A 24634-nucleotide genomic window follows, 5' to 3' on the forward strand; every position below is an offset into this window, starting at 1 on the left:
CCCTGCCTCACCGTAACTCCCTCCACGGCCCGCGGCTGCTTATATCTCACCCTCCCTAATACACATATTATATTATTTGCTAAGAAGGTCTCTTTGTGTTGGTTTAGGGCGTGCCCATACTTTAGTGTCTTAGATTTGAAGGAATCACATCAGCATACACCAGCTCTCTCTTCATGTGAACCGCATCAAGTGTTGTGTATGTGTGTTCGGCAAAGCAATATAAAACCCGCCTCATGCCCAGAATTGGCAGAAGTTGCACTTATGTTATGAGTATGAAGTCGTGGAGATCAGACCTCATAACAATTCTGTATCGTGTTGTTCTTGAAACTTTAGCACTCGCTGTACAGATATAGTTTAACAAGCAAAGCAGATAGTAGAGCAATAACATATTATTCTCATGTAAACCACGATGAACTACTAGGTTGAAAGCTTAAGCAACAACTAAGTGTCGTGTGCAGAAGTTGCAAAAAAGGAAAAATGGCGTTTAAACCGGTAATGAGCCCATGCTAACTTAACACGGTGTAAAGATATCCAGGACGTAGATGACACCTCCCCATGATCCGGAAACGAACTGAATAAGATAATAGAAGTGCCATCTCATGAGAGCAGATTGCAAGTTTATATGTGGACGGTCCGCAAGGTAAAGCATTAAAAACTAGGAAAATTTAATGCTAAAGAAAAATAAAACAGCCAAGTACTTTATCGAGTCTTAAGCCAATAGGCAAGGTAAATAATAAAAACTTGACAAATAAGTCAATGAATTGTCAATGAAATGCTAGTACTCAGCATATCAAACATGAAAAAGGTCTATGACATAACTGTGTATGCAAAATAAGCTGCAACAGCCTCCAATAGGAAGTCACCGTCTTCATCCGAAAACAGTTCAGCCATCCAATTTAAAAGCGGAAAAGAACATACGTGCTCTCCCAGCACCGGATCCTCTATCACCATCAGAGGACAGCTCGGTGGGTTTTCAAGAAAGCTCTGTTCCAAGAAAGACTGTGTTGCCGCCAGTAAATTCCAGGGACCAATTAGTCCATGCATCAATGCCACAGCCATAATCCTTTCGCCAGGACAAACCAACTCGTGAGTAATGATAGGAGTCATCAGCTGATTAAAGTCGACGTCAGGAGAAACCGGTCCGCAGAGACACAAATCAATGGCCCAATCGAAATCACAGGTCAGGCAGTGAAATACAGGCTGGACACAGGTGAAGTAGGAGAATCGAAAAGATAATCCATATGCCGTGCTTAATATCGCCAACGGCATTGTGCCATAATATTCTAGCATGCGATTGCGGAACAGTGTCAGCAGCTGCAGGGCGGGAGGTTGCACAGGAGGGACATCCATATTTAAAAATGTAAAAAAGCACAAGAGCGTCCGCTGGTAATGCAAGTAAAAATGGCAATCCACGAAGCAGAGTGGAAAAAATACAATGAAAGAAAGCAGGGATGACTCCAAAGATTTTCTCAAATGAAGTCACGAGACCACTGGTAACAACTTTAAAAAAGTGCGCCAGGGCCTTTGTGGAGGATGCGTTAGAGATAGTCCGAACCATCTTGCTGAAATGGAAAGGCAAATCTGAATTGAAAAGGGTCTGCACCTCTGTACGGGTGTTCGCTATGTGAAGCACGAAAGTTTCACGGGCCGAACTCAAGGCCACCTCTCTCTGAGACAAAAGAGCTCTTATTCTTGCCATGCCGTTGAAATCTGCTCCCAAGGTTGGTATTTGTGGCGAGATTGAAAACTCCCTATGTTCATGTGTGGGAGGAAATAGAACATTTCTGCAGCAAATAACCCGTTCACTTACTGTTACGATAAAAGGAATACTTTTAATTAACCCAGAACAATCTTCATTATTGAGCATCAAATAACTACCATTTTCCAACAACTTGAACGTGGGGATGATAGAAGGAACTGGCGTGCCTTGCAACACGCAAGCCATATTTGGTCGGTGTTTGTTGCATGAACCGTGTAACTGTATCTGCCTACACATTAGTGAATGATCTGGCGTCTCAGTGCATTCCTCTCCATTCAGATAAACTTCTTGATCATCTTTGAAACATCTGTATGTGTATGGAAGCGACCAGACCTCATGAAGAAAAGCACTACCTAAAGGTTCATAACGACCTATTGGTATATATTTCATACAATTTGAAAACTTATATGAAGCAAAAGGCAGCGTTATTAAACCGTGGATAAGGCACGTTGCCAAAAAACCCGCAATCCTCTGCTGATGATGTCACTGAGCATGTCATGAATGATGTAATATGTGACATCATCAGCAGTGGATTACGGGTAATAGTATCTCTAGTTTACTCCCCTATAGCTGTCTTTCTTTTAACATAAGTGTCTGTTTCCTTCCCTTATACTTACTGTTTTTGGTTCGCTTCCGGTTCGCGAACTGGGAAGCGAACTAAGAGAAATAGAGGTTGGCACAGTTCCAAATATTGTACCAATTTTTTAATAACGGGGAGGTAGTTCTGAAAAGAACTTTTTTTTTATTGTTTTTGTTGTTTTATATTTTTTTTATTATTTTTCGGAACATTTTTTTACTTTTTTTGAATTTTTCTGAACAGTTTTATATTTTTTTGGGTTTTTCTTGGAGGGGGCAATGAAAACGATTCATTGTAAAGGGCTCAACAGGAGCAACAAAACAAAAAAAGAAGTATTTATTATTTTGGGCGTTTCGTACAAACTTGTATATGATAGTCAATAGCTCTGTTGATCAGAGTGATGCTTCTTTCTCCGTAGGAAATGAATCCATCGCAAAATACGCAGATGTGTTTTACTTCACCAAATTTCATTTGTATATTTGGCATCATCTCCCTGCCCTCTGGTCCCGTTACTTCCGGTACAACAGATCTTCTGGCCATAATAGGGAGATTATCTAGGTCGTTCCGAAACTGTGCAGCACTGTAGTTGTTAGGATGCCACCTAGTCATATGGCGATGCATTGTGTAGTTTCCGAAACTGTATTTTTTCTCGGTTCCTCTGGACAGTCTATCTTGACATATAAGGCAAGTTACGTATCTTGCATTTACTTTTTTCTGACCTTTGGGAATTTTAAAAAATTGCCAAATGAAGTTTTCTTTCCGGTGAGACGTCCTGGCCTGCTCAGGCAAAAACTGCCTCTCTTCGTGCTCGTCGTCCTGTTCCTCTTCTTCCTCTTCTTGTTGAATTATAACTTGAGCAGGTGGTCCACTCTTCCTTGGATGTGGTGGAGGTGGTGGGGAAGCACCAGCTGAAGCTACTAAAGAAGCCATTGCTCAGTGATCACAAAGGGTCTTTCTCTCACAATGATGAAAGTCAGAGTGAGGAAAGAAGGAGGGATTTTCATCATTTGGGAAAAACAAGAGTTCTCAACCAATGAAAAGTGTTCATTTTAGATTATATGACCTAGTCTTACATCATTAGGAAACCAAAAGTGAAATGAACCAATGAAAAGTGTTATTACCAAGTCACATGACCTGCTGTGTTTACGTTAAGCACTTTGCAGGGCCTCCCGGTTTGCTTCCAGAAACCTGCGCTTTGCGACTCGCTTCGCGTACCAGTTCGCTAACGTAGCACGTCATATGACGTATCACGCGACAACGCGAAACGTCATGCGGACGGGAGGCGTCACGATGTTGTTTTCTAACGCGGCAGTTGCGGTAAAGAAACGTTTACCGGCTCGCGGTCTATTTCGCGGCATCAAGGTCAGCTAACGGGAAGCTTCCCGATTCGCGAAGCGGGAACGAAGAAAAAAAAATATTTAAAAAAAAATTATTCATAAACATATAAAATATATTTTTGGATTTAAAGAAGAATACATTTTACAGCTACAGATATTAGCTGTTAAAAAACCAATGAAATTCACTGAAAAAACCATAGGTTATAGACCATATATAGTTAGGAATTAGCATTTACAAAACCTTGAAAATTCACTGAAAAAACCATAGGTTATAGACCATATATAGTTAGGAATTAGCATTTACAAAACCTTATTTTACTCACACAAAACCATTGAAATTCCATATATAGTTAGTTGCACTAACTATATATCGCGCACCCGCAATCCACTGCTGATGATGTCACATATTACATCATTCATGACATGGTCAGTGACATCACTGATGACATCACTGATGACATCTCAAATGACATCACTGATGACATCACTGATGACATCTCATTTGACATCAATGACCACATCACTGATGATATCATTCATGTGACAATACAATGCATCTCCTCACATTTTAATATAACCTCTGTTTCACTCAGTGTTAAATACAGAGTATAATTTTTGAAACCATTGACACACCAATACTAGTTACTACATACGCACTCACTGATTCCTACGTCTACACACACCTTCACTCATTCACCCATACAATCATTCATACATACAATCACTCATCTTTACAACACTATCATATGCACTCATACACCTATACAGACAGTCACAGTCTGCCACTCATCCATGGAGTTACTCACTCACCTAGTCAGTCATGTAAAGAATCAATGACACTTCCATTTTCTTGTCTATACAGTTAAACATAGAGCACCTTACATTTTCAAACATATACTAACACATACTTACCTTCTTATACAATCATTGATACAAGTACACATTGATCTGCACAGAGTCACACACCTCCCAGCCAGCCACACACACACTCAGTCTCCCATACAAATACTTGGGCAATCAATCAATAACCCATATAGTTACTCATACAGCTAGTGATCAACACATGCAGCAGTTTACAGAACAACAGACATAATGATGCACAAATTAAGACAGTTTAGTCACTAACCCATGCACTCAGTGAGACACATTTAATCACTCACTCATACAGTTAGTCATGCACCTACTAAATCCTTCGTCCAGACACCTACACATCCACTCAATCTTCAATATGTAAGACATATTTAAACTTTACAGAAACAAAAAATCACTGGATGTTGTTATCAGTCATGTCATCAGTGATGTCATTTGAGATGTCATCAGTGATGTCATCAGTGATGTCACTGACCATGTCATGAATGATGTAATATGTGACATCATCAGCAGTGGATTGCGGGTGCGCGATATATAGTTAGTGCAACTAACTATATATGGAATTTCAATGGTTTTGTGTGAGTAAAATAAGGTTTTGTAAATGCTAATTCCTAACTATATATGGTCTATAACCTATGGTTTTTTCAGTGAATATATATATATATATATACACATAATAGATACTTATTTATAAATATCTTGACAGTTCTGCAGAGATCGTGTAAACATGGCAGCATGACTCATCTTCCCTCTAAAGACTGGAAATGGCATTGTAAGTTGGGGGATTAAGTCCCCTTGAATCCTGAGGATCTCTTGGGTCCAACTAGCCCACCAGGTACCTCCAGTAAGCGTCACAGAGCTGCGTTGCAGAGAGGTGAAAAAAGGGGCATGGCCTTGGACCTCCTCTCTGCAACACAGCTCTGTGGCACTTACTTGAGGTACCTGGTGGGCTAGTTGGCCCAAAGGGGCCCTCCGGATTCAAGGGGAAATAATCCCCCAACTTAAAACCTGTCAGGGTCGTGTTTGCACAGTGGTGAAGGGAGGGGGCGGGAATGATGTGGCATGTGTGTACTTATTCAATCACTCTGCCAAAACCCAAGCACTTATAAATTTACCATGCACTCTCCTTGCAGTACTGTAATCATCCAATCTGTACCCTTGCACTCATGCAATGACCCATGCACTAACTCATGCACTGCTACAATACCCTGAGCACTAGCCATGCAGTTCAGCCATGGCCCTGTCAGTACCCATGCACTCCTTTAATAACCCAGCCAGTACCATGTACTTATCCAATCACTCCACCAAAACCCCAGCACTTATACATTCGCCATGCACTCTCCTTGCAGTACTCTAATCATCCAGTCAGTACCCATGCACTCATGCAATGACCCAGGCACTAACACATGCACTGCTACAATCCCCTATGTACTTTCCATGCAGACCTCTAACCTCCTACACACTACTGATTCACTCTTCCAATTACCCAGGTAGTACCCATGCACTTCAGAAATCACTCTCTCACTGCCCATACACTCCTCCAATCACCCAACCAGCACTATGTACTTATCCAATCACTCTGCCAAAACCCAAGCAGTTACAAAAATCACCATGCACTGTCCTTGCAGTACTCTAATCATCCAGTCACTACCCATGTAGTCATGCAATGATCCAGGCACTAACACATGCACTGCTATAATCCCTGTGTACCACCCATGCAGTCCTCAAACCCCCTACACACATCTCATTTGCTCCTTCAATTCCCCCAGTACTACCCATGCAGTCCAGCAATCACCCTGTCACTCCCCATGCACTCCTCCAGCCACTCAGCCACTACTATGTACTAATTCAAACACTCTGCCAATACCCACACACTTATAAATTCACTCAGGCACTTTCCTTGCAGTATTCTAATCTTTCAGTCAGTAGCTATGTACTCCTGCAATGATCCAGGTACTGAATGTTCACTGATACAATCTCATATGCCCTACCAATACAGTCCTGTACCCACTTACACACTTCTCATTTGCTCCTTCAATTCCCCAAGTAGTACCCGTTTAGTCACGCAATCACACTGTCACTCCCTGTGCACTGCTACAGTCACCCAGCCACTACGATGTATTAATCCAAACACTCCTCCAATAACCAAGCACTTACAAATTCACCACACACTCTCCTTGCAGTACTCTAATTATCCACTCAGTACCTATGTACTCATGCAATGACCAAGTCACTAACACATGCACTGCTGCAATACCTTGAGGACTACCTATGGAGTCCAGTAATCTTCCTGGTACTAGCTATGCAGTCCTCCAATCACCCAACCAATCCTATGTGCTTATCCAATCACTGCACCAAAATCCAAGCACTTATAAAATCACCATTCACTCTCCTTGTAGCACTCTAATCATCCAGTCTCTACTCATGCAATGACCCAGGTACTAACTCATGGCAAATACATGCTCATCACATGGGTACCCCAACGCATAGTGTTCCCTAGTGTATGTAGGTGTTTTCACTGTATTCTAAGTGTCTTTTAGCATAGCACTAGCTCTAGTCCTGGTTAGTAAGAATCAGCTACCACCAGTACCCATCAGCAAAACGTTGGGGGCATAGGCAGACTTTCTGCTCCTCTGTTGATTCTTTCTGCACATCTCTTCTTTTTCCTGCACTTTTCTTGGACTTTTTGGACTTTTGTTGCCTCTTTCTGCATTTGTCTTGCTTCTTTCTGCGCTTTTAATCCTCTTTCTTCACATTTCCTACCTTTGTAGACATTGTTAGAAATTAGCATTTAAAAAACTTAAAAATTCACTGCAAAAACCATAGGTTTCAGGAACGTTATAGTTAGAAATTAGCATTTAAAAAACCTTAGAAATTCATTGAAAAAACCATAGGTTTCAGGGACGTTATAGTTAGTTGGAGATTTCACTCGTACAAAACCATAGAAATTTGGCCGTTATAGTTAGTAGACCTAACTATAACTCGCGCCCCGCAATGCACTGCTGATGATGTCACATATTACATAACTCATGACATGCTCAGTGACATCACTGATGACATCTCAAATGACATCACTGATGAGATCATCCACATGATCATCTGACGCACCTCCTCATATCCTAATATAACCTTTGATACACCCGTTCTAAAATACAGACTACCGTTTTCAAAACCATAGACACACCAGTACCAGTTAGTACATACCCACTCACTAATTCCTAGGTCTACACACACATCCACTCATTCACCCATACAGTCACTCAGACATGCAGTCAACCATCAATACGGCACTATCATATGCATTCACAAAACTATATAGACACTCACATACCGCCACTCATCCATCGAGTTACTCACACACCTGGTCAGTCATGCAAACAATCAATCACACTCCCATTTACTCACCTATACAGTTATACACACTCCACCTTACTTATTCAAACATATACTAACACATACTTACACTCTTATATAATAACTAATACAAGCACACACTCATTCATACAACCACTCTCACAATTACTCACTCTCATATATAGTCATTTATATACTCCAACACTCACTTATACTGCCTTCCACATATGCAGTTACTCGCACATTTACCACTGAGGCCTCCATTCACTCACCAACACACCCATACACATACTCACCCACCCATACAGCCCTTCACAGATGCACTCTTTAACCCATACACACAGTGAATTACCCATTCATACATATATGCACAGAGTCACATCCCCTACCCTCCCACACAGACACTCAGTCACCCATACAGATACTCAGACAACCAACCAATAACCCATATAGACCTTCATTTAGCTACTCACCAACCCATGCAACCGCTTACACACCAACTGACAAACTAAACTGTGTGAATGTCTGTATTAGTCACAAACCCATGCATTCAGTAACCTACTAAATCATCCATCCAGACACCCTTTCTTCAATACACCTTGGCCTATATTAATACATATATATATATATATATATATATATATATATATATATATATATATATATATATATATATATATATATATATATATATTCACTGAAAAAACCATAGGTTATAGACCATATATAGTTAGGAATTAGCATTTACAAAACCTTGAAAATTCACTGAAAAAACCATAGGTTATAGACCATATATAGTTAGGAATTAGCATTTAAAAAACCTTATTTTACTCACACAAAACCATTGAAATTCCATATATAGTTAGTTGCACTAACTATATATCGCGCACCCGCAATCCACTGCTGATCATGTCACATATTACATCATTCATGACATGGTCAGTGACATCACTGATGACATCACCGATGACATCTCAAATGACATCACTGATGACATCACTGATGACATCTCAAATGACATCACTGATGAGATCACTGATGACATCATCCAGTGACTGTGTGTTTCTGTAAAGTTTAAATATGTTTTACATATTGAAGAATGAGTAGATGTATAAGTGTCTGGACGAAGGATTTAGTAGGTGCATGACTGAATGTATGAGTGAGTGATTAAATGTGTCTCACTGAGTGCATGGGTTAGTGACTAAACTGTCTTAATTTGTGCATCATTATGTCTGTTGTTCTGTAAACTGCTGCATGTGTTGATCAGTAGCTATATGATTAACTATATGGGTTATTGATTGATTGTCCAAGTATTTGTATAGGAGACTGAGTGTGTGTGTGGCTGGCTGGGAGGTGTGTGACTCTGTGCCGATCAATGTGTACTTGTATCAATGATTGTATAAGAAAGTAAGTATGTGTTAGTGTATGTTTGAAAATGTAAGGTGCTCTATGTTTAACTGTATAGACAAGAAAATGGAAGTGTGATTGATTCTTTACAGGACTGACTAGGTGTGTGAGTAACTCCATGGATGAGTGGCAGAGTGTAAGTGTCTGTATAGGTGTATGAGTGCATATGATAGTGTTGTAAAGATGAGTGATTGTATGTATGAATGATTGTATGGGTGAATGAGTGAATGTGTGTGTAGACGTAGGAATCAGTGAGTACGTATGTAGTAACTAGTATTGGTGTGTCAATGGTTTCAAAAATTATACTCTGTATTTAACACTGGGTGAAACAGAGGTTATATTAAAACGTGAGGAGATGCATTGTATTGTCACATGAATGATATCATCAGTGATGTGGTCATTGATGTCATTTGAGATGTCATCAGTGATGTCATCAGTGATGTCACTGACCATGTCATGAATGATGTAATATGTGACATGATCAGCAGTGGATTGCGGGTGCGCGATATATAGTTAGTGCAACTAACTATATATGGAATTTCAATGGTTTTGTGTGAGTAAAATAAGGTTTTTTAAATGCTAATTCCTAACTATATATGGTCTATAACCTATGGTTTTTTCAGTGAATTTTCAAGGTTTTGTAAATGCTAATTCCTAACTATATATGGTCTATAACCTATGGTTTTTTCAGTGAATTTCAATGGTTTTTTAATAGCAAATATCATAAGCTGTCGAATGTCAAGTACGTGGTAAGTAAAAACATTTTCGTGTTTATGCACACTGATCTGCTTTGAATACTGCCCCCCACCCCTCATTTCTATTAGGAGTACTCTCTCTTTGCAGATAGTGAAGGGTAGTTAACGCAGCCCTTTGCCCCCTTTGTAATACGTCGTGCCTGCTTCTCTCTCCATTTGATTGATTGTTCTCTTTGGTTCATTCTCTATTTACAAACAAGCACAGAGTCGCAATACTCTGTTTAGTCTTTGCAGATAGCGAAAAATCGTGTAAAAAAACAAAAGGAATCGAGCAAAATCAGTAGGCCACTAATGGGATCTCTTTTTGACCTCGCTAAAATAGAAACATTAGGAACAACCTGTTGAAAATAGCAATGCGTATGTACATAAGCGGCGTTCATTTGTGTTCACAGTACCCCTTGTTGATTGTTTCAATCGAGCATTGAATTGTTCGAAGTTAATTCTCTTAAGGATCTTCTCTACCTGCAAACGAGGAAGAATAGGAATATTCTCTCTCCCTTTGCAGATAGTGAAGGGTAGGTAACGCAAGCCTTTAACACGTCGTACCTATTTCATTCCTCATTGATTGATTGATTGTCCGAACATTGACTGTTTGGGAATTAGTTCTTTTTGGAGGTATTCCCTGTTTGCAAATAAACGTAGGAAAATCTTTGCAAGTAGTGAAAGGGTACGTAATGCGGACCTTTCTCCCCCGTTGTAATCTGTCATGCCTATCTACTCCCCACTGATTGATGCACCTTTTTCACCCGGACCATTTACTAGAGATACGTCATCTGGCCCGACCAGAGAGCACCCCTAGTGAAAAGGACATATGCAATAATAACGAAGTGATCACTGTATCCTGTTAACAGAAACTTTACCATGAAACAACCTGGAAAGAAAAAAATAGGAAAACGAAAATCAGTAGGCCACTGATGAACATGAACTTTTATTAAACAACAAACAAAGAAACGATAACATAACGTAATGATAAAACCTATTAATGTCCTAGAAACAAGAAAACGTTAAAGTATGCCAGTGGTGAGAGACCAGAAAAACAGTCCGAGAAACCAAATCACCCCTCGCTGTCCCAACTCATGCACTCTGAAAGTTCAAAGTTTTGAGGAGTGCTTGTAACATTGTCTGAAGCCTATTTGCAATTGCTTCATCTTCACTATTCTTAAAGTAAGTGGGGGCTGTTGTGATGCGGTGCCACCCTGAACCGCTTGACGGAGGCCCCCGAGGGACGGTGTCATGTCGCGGACTCGGAGGGGGCGCTTGGCTCCGGCCCCCTCCCCAAGTCGTGTTGCCCTGGTGTGGCCTGAGATCGCCCCCGACATAGGTGGCCGGCTCCCGGGGTCAAGCGGAACTTTTTTCCTTTTGGTGACTCTTCCATTCTTCACCTTGTCCCACAATCCGTTTCACCTAAAGACACGCTGTAGTGGGGCACCCCTTTTCCGTTTCATTTGCCATTCAGCCCGCTTTTGCTACACTGTGCCTCTTCCGCTATTCAGCTGTTTACCGCCCGCTCTTTCGACTACAGCGTCTCGCTCACCATGTACTTGAGTTGCTCCCGCTCTTGCGGTGCAGCGATAGGCGGCTGCCACAGGACTCTCAAAATGGCGGCCATCTCTTCAGATTTGGGCGTGGTCCACTAAAATGGGCCTGCGACACCTTGGAACTCGGACGCTTGTCTGCTAGAGCTTGGGCTCCATTCTCGAAAGCGTCCCCTCATCCTTGAAGATTCTACAAAAGTCTTGGGGGCCCCCGACTCCCGCAGGCTTCTGGTGGGGAGCGCCTAGCATGATTGCTCGTGGAATGGCCACGACGGAGCTACGAAATGGTGGTGCTCTCATGCTAACGCCAGCTTCAGTCTGAAACATCCAGAAACACTGTAGACTACCAATTCGATCAGTTCCGGTAGCGCTCCAACGTGACCCGGTAGAGAAGAACTTGCCCTCCCCTCTTTGACTGATGGTTCTTGTTGCCTGTCCCTTCTGTTGTCATTTAACAGAACTATTTAGCCTGCTGAAAGGGGTTGTGTGCCGTCCGCTGGTTGGTGGAGACATTTTGACTATATTCTGGACCTGCGTTGTCGCGTAATGCGTCATATGACGTGCCGCGTTAGAAAGTTTAATAAATTATTAAACACAATAAACAATCCTTAAAAAATAAAAAAAAATAAAAAATAATCAACAAAACCAACAATCAATTAACAACAGTATTTGAAAAGTCTATCATTCATTTTTCATTGCAGTACGCTGCCCAGAAAGCTTCCCGGTTCCCGGACCGGGCGCTACCCACGCAAAAAAACAAAAAAAAAATTTTTTTTTTTTTTGCCCCGCGGGGCCGTTTTAAAGCCTCCACATTAAACCTAGGGGGTCAGGGAGGATCTACTATGCCCCCTTATGGTTATTTGCCCCTTTGTTTTGGCCTCCTCTTGTCTCTCGATCCTACCGAGAGACAAGATGGCGGCCGCTACGGACTTTTTGGAATGTTGACAGACGCCAGAGAACCAATCAGCTTCGCTTCACAAAGCTCCGTTGCGCGAAAAGTACGCGTCCTGGAGCGCTGCCCAGAGCGCGCTTACAGATATATATCTTTTTTTAAACGTTAATTTCTCAAAATCCACTGGAGCACATATATTGAGACCTACAAAAGGCACATCGGGCTACCAGTCCCTACAATTTTGCCAAGTTTCGTGCAAATCCATTCAGCCGTTCGGGCTAAAAGTGAGGCCAACCGCCCTATGGAAATTAACATGGGAAAAACGCGTTTTGGGACCCCCCTTTTTTCTCGGCCCCCCCTTGACGAACCCCCCCAAAATTTTCAGGGGCTGCTCAGAAACAAAATGTGCCATTTTCCTGAAAATTTCAGCCAATTCCGTCCACAAACGCCAAAGTTATTAGACATAGAATTTTCAAAAATCCCATAGAGAAAAAATCCTAACTATATATACCTACTGGCGACCGCCAGTAGGTAATATATATATATATATATATATATATATATATATACATATATATATATATATGTATATTCACTGAAAAAACAATAGGTTTCACACCAGTTATAGTTAGGAATTAGCATTTAAAAAACCTATTAAATTCACTGAAAAAACCATAGGTTTTACACCAGTTATAGTTAGCTGGAAGTTTTACTCGCATAAAACCATTGAAATTCCCACGTTATAGTTAGTTGGACTCACTATAACTTGTGCGTGCAATGCACTGCTGATGACGTCACATATTACATCACCCTTGACATGGTCAGTGACATCACTCATGACATCACTGATGACATCATCCAGTGAATGTGTATCTTTCTGAAAAATAAATATTTTTTATATATGTATATCTAAAGGTTGATGGAAGAATAAATGGGTAAATAAATGTCTGAATGGATGTTTTTTTGTGTAAAATTGATTGGTTAACTGACTTATTAAATGTATCTTAGTGAATACATATATTAGCGAGTAATGTTTAAATATTTAAATTTATGTATTAGTGTTTCACTTTGTGTATAAGTGGCTGCATGGGTTGGTGAGTAGCTACATGTGTATGTATATGGGTTATTAGATGTTTTTTTAGTATCAGTATGAGTGTCTGTATGGTTTGGTGGTAGATGCATGAATCACTGACTCTCTGTTTGTATCTGTTTCGAAGACAGCTTTTGTGCAGGACTATATGGGTGAATGAGTGTGTATATGTGTGTGTTAGTGAGTGAATGACTGTCTCACTAGTGTCTTTATCAGTAACTACATATGTTTTAATCTAGTAAATGTGAATATTGATGTATATAAGTGAGTATATGTGAGAGTGAGGGATTGTAAGAGTCCCTGTTTAAATTAGTATGTGTTTCTATAAGTGATTGTCTAAGAGAGTAAGTATGTGTAAGTTTCCTTAGAAGTAAAGTGGTAGTGTGTGTATAGCTGTATATGCAAATAAATGGATGTTCAATAGTTTATTTGCCTGTGTGAGTATGTGTGAGAGTATCTTTTGGATGACTGTCGGTGTGTAACAGGATGTATAGGTGTATCAGTACATATGATGAGTGAGTATATGTATGAGTGACTATATAGAACTGTTGGTGAATGAGTGGATGTGTATATAGATGGTGGAATTATTGAATTGGTTGTTGTAAGTGGTATGGGTATGTCCATGTTTTTTGAAAATTTTAGTTTCTATTTTTGAATATGTGTTTCATGGGTTACATTACAGTGAAAGGAGGTCTGTCACTCTGTCACAAGGATGGTGTCATCAGTGATGTCATGAGTGATGTCACTGACCATGTCATGAGTGATGTAATATGTGACATCATCAGCAGTGCATTGCACGCGCAAGTTATAGTGAGTCCAACTAACTATAACGTGGGAATTTCAATGGTTTTATGCGAGTAAAACTTCTTCCAGCTAACTATAACTGGTGTAAAACCTATGCTTTTTTCAGTGAATTTAATAGGTTTTTTAAATGCTAATTCCTAACTATAACTGGTGTGAAACCTATGGTTTTTTCAGTGAATTCCAATGGTTTTTTAATAGCAAATCTTTATAGGTATAAAAGATAATAAATTTTAAAACGAATTTTATATTGTATAATTATGTCAAATTTTTTAAATGTTTTTTTTATTTTTAACTTGGGGCGCGCCCTGGAGCGCGTACCGGGGAGCGTCCCGTAAGCGCTAATCTCGCGAACGACGCGCTTACGCCGCGCGCCCCGGGGCGCGCCCTGGATCACGGCTACGGGCGCGCTCCGGGGCGCGTAGCGTAAGCGCGTCGGGTCATGTGACCAGAAAATAACACTTTCTATTGGTGCAGAACAGTTTTGGTTTCCAAATGAGTAAAGCCTTGGTCTTGTGATCTGAAAATAACACTTCTGATTGGTTCAGGACAGTTGTTTTTCCCAAATGAGTAAAGCCTAGGTCTTGTGACCTGAAAATAACACTTCTGATTGGTTCAGGACAGTTTTTTTTCCCAAATGATGAAAAACCCCACCTTTCTTCCTTATTCTGACTTTGTCCTTTGACTGAGGAAGACCTGTTTCATCTATAGAGACAATTATTTTGTACTTTGAAATGGCTACTGTAGCAGCAACAGCTGGAGCATCTGCACCACCATCACCAAGAGGACCACCACAACAATACATTGGTGGTGAAGAAGAGGAGGAGGAGGAAGAGGAGGAGGGGAGAAGATGGCTGCCTGAACAAAATACCCCATACAAGCCAAAAGAACACATTGTATAGGAGTTTTTTTCACTCCCAGAGGGCAAGAAAAAAATGAATGCGGCCAAGGTAACTTGCCTAATCTGTGGCGAACAACTCTCAAGGGGCAATCCAGACAAAAAATATTCATTTGGTAATAATACCATGATTCGACATATGACCCGGAAGCATCCTAACAACTATTCTCGTGCAGAGATCAGGGAACTGGCCAGTCACCTCCCCCAGTGTTCAAGGACCAGCTCCAAAAGAAAGCAACCCACTCCATCGGGACCAGATACAACGGAGACGATGCCTTGTATTCAGCCACGATTTGAGATTTTAGAATCACATGTATTGCATGTGGCAAGCTCATCGCCTATGGTGAACAGAGCATGAAGCTCGTCGTCCTTGCTGGTGACAATCACAAATGCCCCAAAAAACAGTAATTTTTTCCGTTTTTTGTTTTTTGCTCCTGTTCAGCCATTTACAATTCCCTGTTTTTTGTTTCTCCCCATAAAAAATACAAAAAAAATATAAAACTGTTTTGAAAAGCCAAAAAAAGTACAAAATGTTCAAAAAAACATAAAAAAAATATAAAACAACAAAAAGAAGAAAAAAACAGTTCTTTTTAGAACTACCTTTCATTTATAAAAATAAACCTATATTTTTAATGAATCACTGTCAATTTTTTTTCGTACAGTACGCGTACCGGGGCGCGCCCCCCAAAAAATAGAAAAAATAAATTTAAAGAAGGAGTTACCATGAGGGAAGAACACAAAGAGAGTAATGTTAAGAGAAAGAGAGCTACAGGATGAACACAGAGGGATTGTTTATTACATAGTAAAAAACAGAGAAGGTGTAATAGGGTGAAAGTGAGAAAAGTAAAATGACTAAAGGAGCGAAAGAAGGGAAAAGAGAGAGGAAGAAGACTAAAGTAGAGATAGTGGGAGAATGTGAGTGGGTGTTGAAAGAAAAAGAAAGGACAGTAAAAAATTGAGAATGAAGGGTAGTGGCGTAACCGGGATAAATGAAGAACTGTGAGTGAGGGTAAGAAAAGACCAGTTAGTGTAAGTAAAGAGGGGTGAAAGAGGGTGAACAATTGAATTAGGATAAGACATTGGGAGTGACAAAGAGAAAGGACAAAGAGAGTAAAGAAAACAGTACCTGAATGTATTTGAGTGAAACAGCAAAGAAAGATAAGTAATGCAGGGTGTGTGACTTATAGGGAGTCAGTGGCTGTAGGTCGGGGTGTGGGTGTGTATGTTGTGTCTGTGGGTGTGGGTGTGTGAGGTGTTTTGGTGTGGGTGGAGGTGAGGGTGTGTGAAGTATGTGTGAGGAGTGTATGGGTGTGGGGTGTATATGTGTGCGATGTATGTGTGTGTATGGAATGTGTGTGTGTATGTGAAGAGTGTGTGTGTTTTTTTGTGTGTATGAGGTGTGTGTATGGTGTGTGTGGGGTGTATGTTAGAGGTGTGTGTATGTGTTGAGAGGGGGATGAGGTTTGTGTGTAGGAGTAAGATAAATAATTAAGAAAAACAAAATGAGTGAAGAAGCAAAGGAAGGGAACAGAGGGTAAGTGAAGTAAAGAATAGGGATTGAAAGAAGTTGAATATAAGAGGGGAAATAGGGAAATTGGAGTAAACATGGAGAATAAGAATAAGTGTGGTAAGCAGAATAAAGACACAGGAGTGAGGTTGGTTGAGAAAATATTAGTAAGCTTAAAGCAAAGGGTGATGACAAAGTACATTTTTTTAGTCATACTTACCATATAATAAATGTAACTTTAATTATTTTTTTTACTGCACTTTGTATCTGTGAAAGAGAGAAGAAAAAAGAAGTTATAATTAGTAAAATGTGTATTTTAAATTAAAATATGCAAATGAAGAGGTTAAAAATAATAACAGTTTATCTAGAAATAAAGTAAGAGTGAAGGACACAGAAAGGGAAATAAAGTAAGGTAGAAGGATAAAAAGAGAAAAAAAAGAAATAGAATGAGAGCAAATGACTAAAAGTAAGGCATATAGATTCACTAACAGAGAGGAAGAGAAGAACAGAGAAATGAACTGAAGGTAAGAAAGATACTAAAACAATGAGACTTAGCAAAACTAAATCAGGAAACAGTAGTAAGTAAAAAGATAATGACTGAGACGGAAAAGATAAACACAAGTGAACATAACACAAGAAGAGTGAGGCACTGAGGACATAGAAGTAGTGAACGAAAAATAGAGAGAAAAGGTCAAAAGTAAGGAGCAAACAAAGATAAGCGAGGGAGAGTGGGTGATTTATAGTGATAGAGTGTGATAATACTGCTGAGTGAGTAAACAGGAATTACTTAAAGAGCAAAGGAGGAAAATACGGAAAAGGGAAGTAAAGGAGAGAGACTGAAAGCTGAAAACTTATGCAAGGGAGAGAGGGGATGCAGACAGTTGAAATGAGAATGAGGGCTTGTCAAAGAAGTGGAGTAAAGGAACGGGGGTTACAGAGAGTGAGAGAAAGACATTATAAGTGAGTAAAAAGAGCTGAAAGAGGATGGAAAAGGGAAACTGAGTGTCAGAGAATGGGAATACAATTTAATTTACACAATCCAAAGTATAGAATAACTTGTACAACATGTTACATAGTTTATTTTTGCTGTTCTCAGAATATATTGAATTTCACTTAAAACAGTGAGTTTAAATTACTCATCATAGAACAGCGGGAAAAAAAACACAATCTAAAAGATTGTGTTTTTAAAAAAAACCTTAGATACTGACAAATAACACATGTACACTAATCTTTGATTGACTTACTTTTCCTTGAGGCCAAATAGTATATCATAGAGGTCCTTTTCTCATTGCAAAGTACTTTGCTGTTCAGTAAAAAATCCATTTCATCGACTTTCTAGAAGAAAAGCTCCAAGAACATCTTAAATATTTTCATTATTTTCATATATTCCTTTTTTTCAGTCATGACTCTTTACTCATTCCTGTACCTTTCCTTTTGGCCAAATAGTGTCAGATGTATGAGTATATTTTCAAATTAATTCCAAGAAACTCTGAAATTACCTTTTTTCAGACGTTCTGAAAGAAAGGCTCTACAACATTTTCACAATATTTAACTATTTGTAAAACCATCTCTGACTCACTCATGTTCATCATTTTCTATAATACTAATATCACTTACTATGAGATCCACTTACAGTACCTATATGACAAGTCAATTTTTTATATTACCTGGATCACTTTTACTCAGAATATATTTTTAAACAGCAAAATAACCTTTATTAACTGCTCCCGTCTTCATAGGCCAATTACCTTTAAGCCAAAAGGCAAACGTTGTTTGAAAGTCAAATGAGTGTCGTTACATTGGGTCCAACCTTTACAACTTTTTCAATAGCATGTGTAATGCCCTGATGTTGTAGAATGACCTTCATGAAAAACTAATAGCTGCAGTTGCAAAGGTTCTCCCTGATATCGATAACTGTGAAGCCACGAAATTTTTAATAGAAGTTGTCAATTTAGTTCCATCAGGTCTACATCGTTGGAGCATTAAAATGACATACTGACCATAATTTTGTAGAAATAATGTGGACAGCATTGTAGACTTACATTGGGGACACACCATATTGTGATCCGCTGCTTTAACTAGATTATTAAAAGGCACTGATTTGCAGTCTGGTAAAGTCAAATATATAAATCTTTCAGTGTCTATTCTAGTAGTACTTGATAAAGTACAGTTGTCGCAGTCATGCTGCCATTGATAAGAAAGGCTAAAAAGATTTTTTATATCTACACCTTCATCTTCCAATACATCAAACATATACATTAAAAATTCCTGACAATCCTGCTGAATATTCTGTGAAAATTGATTTTGACCAGTACATATGTCTAGAAGATTTCGAATTTCTGAAACACTTTCTATTTTTGCTCTATCACTGGTACATTTCTCAAACACGGAATTCAACAAACAACAGAATCTTTGAACCCGATTTTCAACAATCTGTTCTTGAATATTTTGAAGAAAAAAAACAACATTAACCACTACATTAGCATAGCAGTTGACACCAGACCTGTTTTCAAACTGAAATCCAACAACATCTTCAACAGAATCTTTTTTCCTTCTGCTTACAATTACAGTTTCGTCTACTTTTTGTCTTTTTGCTACTACCTCATTGCAATTACTCTCATTTCTTCTTTTTCGGCCTACCACACGTTTTTCAATCAGAGGATATTGAGGCAAATGTGGAGCATACTCTCTTCTTAACCTATTGTATTCTTTAACACAATGTAGATCTGCACAAATCTTTGTTTCATCACACTCAATCAAGTACAATCCTGATAAAGTTCTGACTCGTGATAATGCCACATATGCCATACCCTCTTTAAACACAGAACTTCCAATGTTCACCGAAGCGCTATCTACACTTAAACCTTGAGACTTATGAATTGTCACCGCATATGCCAAACAAATAGGAAACTGTTTTCGGCGAACATATAAGTCTTTCACAAGCAAAAATCTAGCTGAACAATGACAACTTTGTTCTATGTCATCAATGCCATCAAATTTAATTTTTAAAATTTCAATTCCATCTCTATTTTTGTAATTCACAAAACCAACAACATGACCCATTGCTCCATTTACCAAACCTCTTTCAACATTTAAATTCCTTCTCAAAATGATACGACAATTTAAACACACATTCAGAGTCTTTTCAAAACCAGCAGTTTTAGATATAGTCTTCTCTAATGAATCCAATTTTGATTTCAAATTTTCAGACAAAATAATTGTTGCTCCCATATGCTCTATTTTATCTGTAGCTTCCAGTTTCACTATCTCTTCATTTTCTAACTTTAACATTTTGTTGTTGAACATGGAACACTCTTTCAGAGTTGGCATCAAACATATGCCAGATTTCTTCTCGTTAATTTTCTTAAAAATATTCTCTGGAAGAATGTGTTCATTTGGGTACAAATTTGAAATTAATCGTCCATGTAAAGCTTCTTTCCCTTGCTGACTTACTTTTCCGATTCTTACATCTTGTAAAATATTTTTATAATCTTCATCCTTTGCCTGCCGCATATTTTGAAGCAGTTCTGCATATTTGAAGTTTAACCATATATTAACGTTTCCAATGCTTCCTAGGCACTTCCTGGTATCTTTATGCGTGAGCATTTTGAACACAGGTTGTCCTTTCACTGGAGTCAACTGCAGTAGATCTCCAAAAACAATAATGTGTTTTCTTCCAAATAAGACATCATAGTCTGTTCTAAGAATTTCTTGCATTCTCAAATGCACAAAAGCAAGCATTATATTTGAGACCATGCTTACTTCATCAATGATAAGAAGTTTCATTTTCTTCAGGACTCTCGAAACTTCGGAACACGCATCTCCAGATAGCTTGTGATATTGCAATTTGTTATCATGCTCCACTGGCAGCATCAGTAAACGATGTAAAGTAATCCTTTTAATGTTATGTGCAGCCAGCCCAGTTGGAGCGGTAACAACACAAGACAGCGGTGATTCAGTCCTTTTCTGCAGATAAGTTGCAATTGCTTTAATCAGAAAACTTTTTCCAGTTCCCGCTTCTCCACTCACGTACAGTTGGACAGGCTTAAATGATGTACACGAGCACTCTTTTTTCTCATGACTGAATCCATGTCCAACCTGTTCTGTGACTTCATCATATATCTGTTTCTGCTCAAGGTTTAGTTGTTTCACCAAATCTTCTAAGTTAACTACATCATGAGCTTGTTCCATAGCTCTTTCCACCTCATCCATGGCAGTGGCAGCTTCATTTTGTATAATTGGTCCTCCAAGTGGATCCTGACTCAATGAAGCAGAACTCTGACTGTCTTGAGAACTGTCTCTAGCAATCTCTGCAGCAATTGTGGCTTCTTGCTCTATTTCTTCGTTCAACATTTGCAGATAATTTGGAAAAACAGGGCATTCTATGGTATCCTTGATTGCATTAAAAGAATCTTCGTAACACAGAAAATCTCCAAGTAGTTCCTCTTCTGCACGCCATGGCTTAAAGAGTTGCAAAAGAGCTAAATAGTAAAATTCCCTTTTCTCTGGATTTTCGCAACTCAATTTTCGATGATTAATCAAATGGCCTTTTTTCTGTCTCACTAGACATCCTTCACACCCAATGATAGCATATATTCCCTTGTTAATATCTTCTCTGATGGTTCTCTTATAAATATAGTTTTGCAGAACTTCATACAAACAACTGTTCTCAAGATGACTACTTCTATTTGGATAGTATGTATCCAACATTTTTGTCTTCAAAATATCTGTACTTTCTGGTTATTTCTCCGCCAAATACTCTATTTCTTGTACAGATTTCAAAACTCGGTTTCGTGTTGCAGCAAGACCTAGACTCACCCAAAGGATTGTTCTAGATTTGGCATAGAGACTTGCTGACGACAATCGATCAGAACATTCATATGCTCCAATTTCTCGATGCGACAACATCTTCAGACTGTAACTGTATAATTTCTTGCTTAGACTCTTTTCATGTGAAATGTCCTCCCACATTTCCTTCAGTTCTGTCTTTTCTTTTTTGTGATGTAAGACGTCACATATCGAGCCACAGCAATAGAGTTGTAAGCAACAAACTGAATATCCATGTTAGCATTCCACATGGACAAAATCACTGGGTTGTAGTCGTTGATGTACTTGGATTCTTCGTTTTTTTTTAAATTGTATGTATTTTTTGGTGATTTCCTCGTCACAGTATGTCGCAGAGAAGACATCAAATTATTTACTCTTCCTTTGGAAATCACTGGTCGTGGAAAGCTGAAACGACATTTTGTGTAGAACTTGTCCTTGTTTCTGAATTTTCGACGACAGTACTTTCCACAACGATGGGATTGAAAGCGTAAAACTTGTTGCCTTAAACTGTTTTCCTCTGTAGTTTTCGGAACAGCACATGTTGAATACTCTTCAATGAAACTCATCACTGTTTCATCCGAATCTGTTCCAAATTTGGATGCATCTTTAATCCACAACAACATATGTATGTGAGGAGCACCTCTCGCTTGATACTCCTTTCTCCAAAAGAAATCCAAAACCTCTCCAAGGGGAGGATTTTTTTTGTTGGTAATAAAAGACATCATAGCTTCAAATCTATGATTGAAATATCTGCATACATTCACTGGATCCAAAGAACACAGTTCTCCAGGTGTTTTGAATTCTATATTTTGTATATTTGCATTTGCCTCTCGTAGAAATTGAAGTAAGTCGTCCCATGCATACTCGGCACAGCTAAGAGTGAGGAACCATGTAGGAGTTCCTAAGTTTCTTAGCATACATTTCAATTCCCCATGACGACGGTACCAATACTCATTTGTACCACGCTGACATGCCATGAGATTGATTAGATGAGATTCCAAAATATTATCTTGCAGATTCACTTTCTCCATAAAGTCCCTCGCCAAAACATTTTGCAGATGTGCTCCACTTTTCAGTATATGGTTTACTGCATAAGAAAGCCCAGACAAGTCACTTTCATACAGTAGATGAAACAAATAGGGAATGCATTGACGAAACCTTGGATCTTCAGCATATAATCTTACAGTTCGATATTCAGATGCAGGAATTTGAAGTGGACGATCGTCATATCGTCCACCTCGACCTGTTGGAATAGCTGTGGAAAACAACGAGTTTCCAAACTTTCTTCCCATACACTAATGGGACTTCCTTTTGCTGCTTTCATTTGAAACAATTCAATTGCATTCCCCATTACTTCTTTGGAATGCAAAGGATGAACAGTATAATGTTCATATATTTCTTCACTTCTAGACACATCAACTTTTTCAATTTGTCCGCCTGAACAATCACTGTCTTCATCTGCAGCTGTTTCCTCTGCTGCAACACATACATCTTTGTAATACTCATTGTTTTTGACTAAATACAACGTTGCCTTTTTGACTTTCCTAACATCCACTAAATCTTGCCAGATTTTCTTACTCTTTGTCGGAACCCCATTAACTAGAATAACTAAAGGTTCCTCTTCTACTTTTTCTATACCAATTGTATCAATATTTTTTTTAAATCAAGAGGCAAATAAACAACTCTTCTCTTTAATCCTCTCTGCAAATCTGTAGGAGGCAATTTCCCTATCTTAGGCTCCATGCGAACAATTGCCTGAAAAGGGTGGACACATTGAATCAAAATAGACTCATATGTATTTAAATCCATCAATTCACGGGGAATGTCTACTAACCCCAGATTATTATGAACAGCTCTAGCAGGCATTCTGTTTTGTTTAATTTATCATAACAATATTTACAAATACGCTGATCAGAACTCAAATCAAAACAATTCGCCACCCACAAATAAGTTGCAAAATCCTTCCACTCATTATTATTCATCTTTTTACTTTTTACGTATAAATCAACTAATCTAGTTTGATGCTTATAATGACTTCGTCGACAACACACACAAGTAAAATTTGGCCTTTCACTTGATTTCACCTTAAACCTGGTAATTTCCTGCTCAAACTTTTCTGTACTTGAAATCTGTACATTGTCTTCCACATTACCTTGAATTGCTGTGTCAATTTCTACACTATCCTCTTTTTCACCAAAATAACAAATCTCAATTTCTTCACAAATCTTCTTCACATCTAATTCAGTTCCATGCAAAAGAGCACTGTTTAATTGTTTAAGCTTAAGTGCTGGACTTTTTGCATAATACAACATTCTCACTAATTTTCTCATTTTGGTATGATGCACTGCTAACATCCTAAAATGATGAAAAACACTCTGACAGACTTTTCTAGAAAGACAAGCCAGTGAATGCCCTTGCAAACCTGTGTTTTCTCTCACTCTGCAAGGATCTAAGTCTTGCAACAACTTCACTTTCTGCTTTAGACTTTTGTTACTATATGTACGTAAGAAATTACAAAACAAATCAATTGATTCCTATCACACACTACAAATACGACTACACTTCCAAGTGTACACTGGACCCTTAGTACGTCTCCCTAAAACTTCATCAGTTAACACCTCTTCTGGTTCTCTAGGCACAAGTTTCTCTTTTTCAATCGGACAACCGTCTTTCACTTCATACGCTCGACCACTGGTGTCAACTGCATGCACTAAATCATTCTCCTGGAAGTAACTCTCCTCATTAAAAAATGGCTCACAACTTGAACTGTGCATCCATTCTCCTGAAAAAACGTTACAAAAATTAGTCCGATTAATTACTCTTTTCCATCTACTGTTTGATTTGAAAACATCAATTGTCTTGTTAAGTGTCCTTATTCTATTGATTATTAAAATAAATAACTTTTTCTTAACTTCAAAAACCTGATCAACAATCTTCTCTACACTTTTCTTTTTCTTATAAAAAGCAGCTCTCTGTTTACCTTTCCTAATGTTTTTTAACAAATTTAAAACCACCCTATTGCGAA

This window comes from Lissotriton helveticus, chromosome 3_1 (genome assembly GCF_964261635.1).
Source record: "Lissotriton helveticus chromosome 3_1, aLisHel1.1, whole genome shotgun sequence".
Lineage (NCBI taxonomy): Eukaryota > Metazoa > Chordata > Amphibia > Caudata > Salamandridae > Lissotriton > Lissotriton helveticus.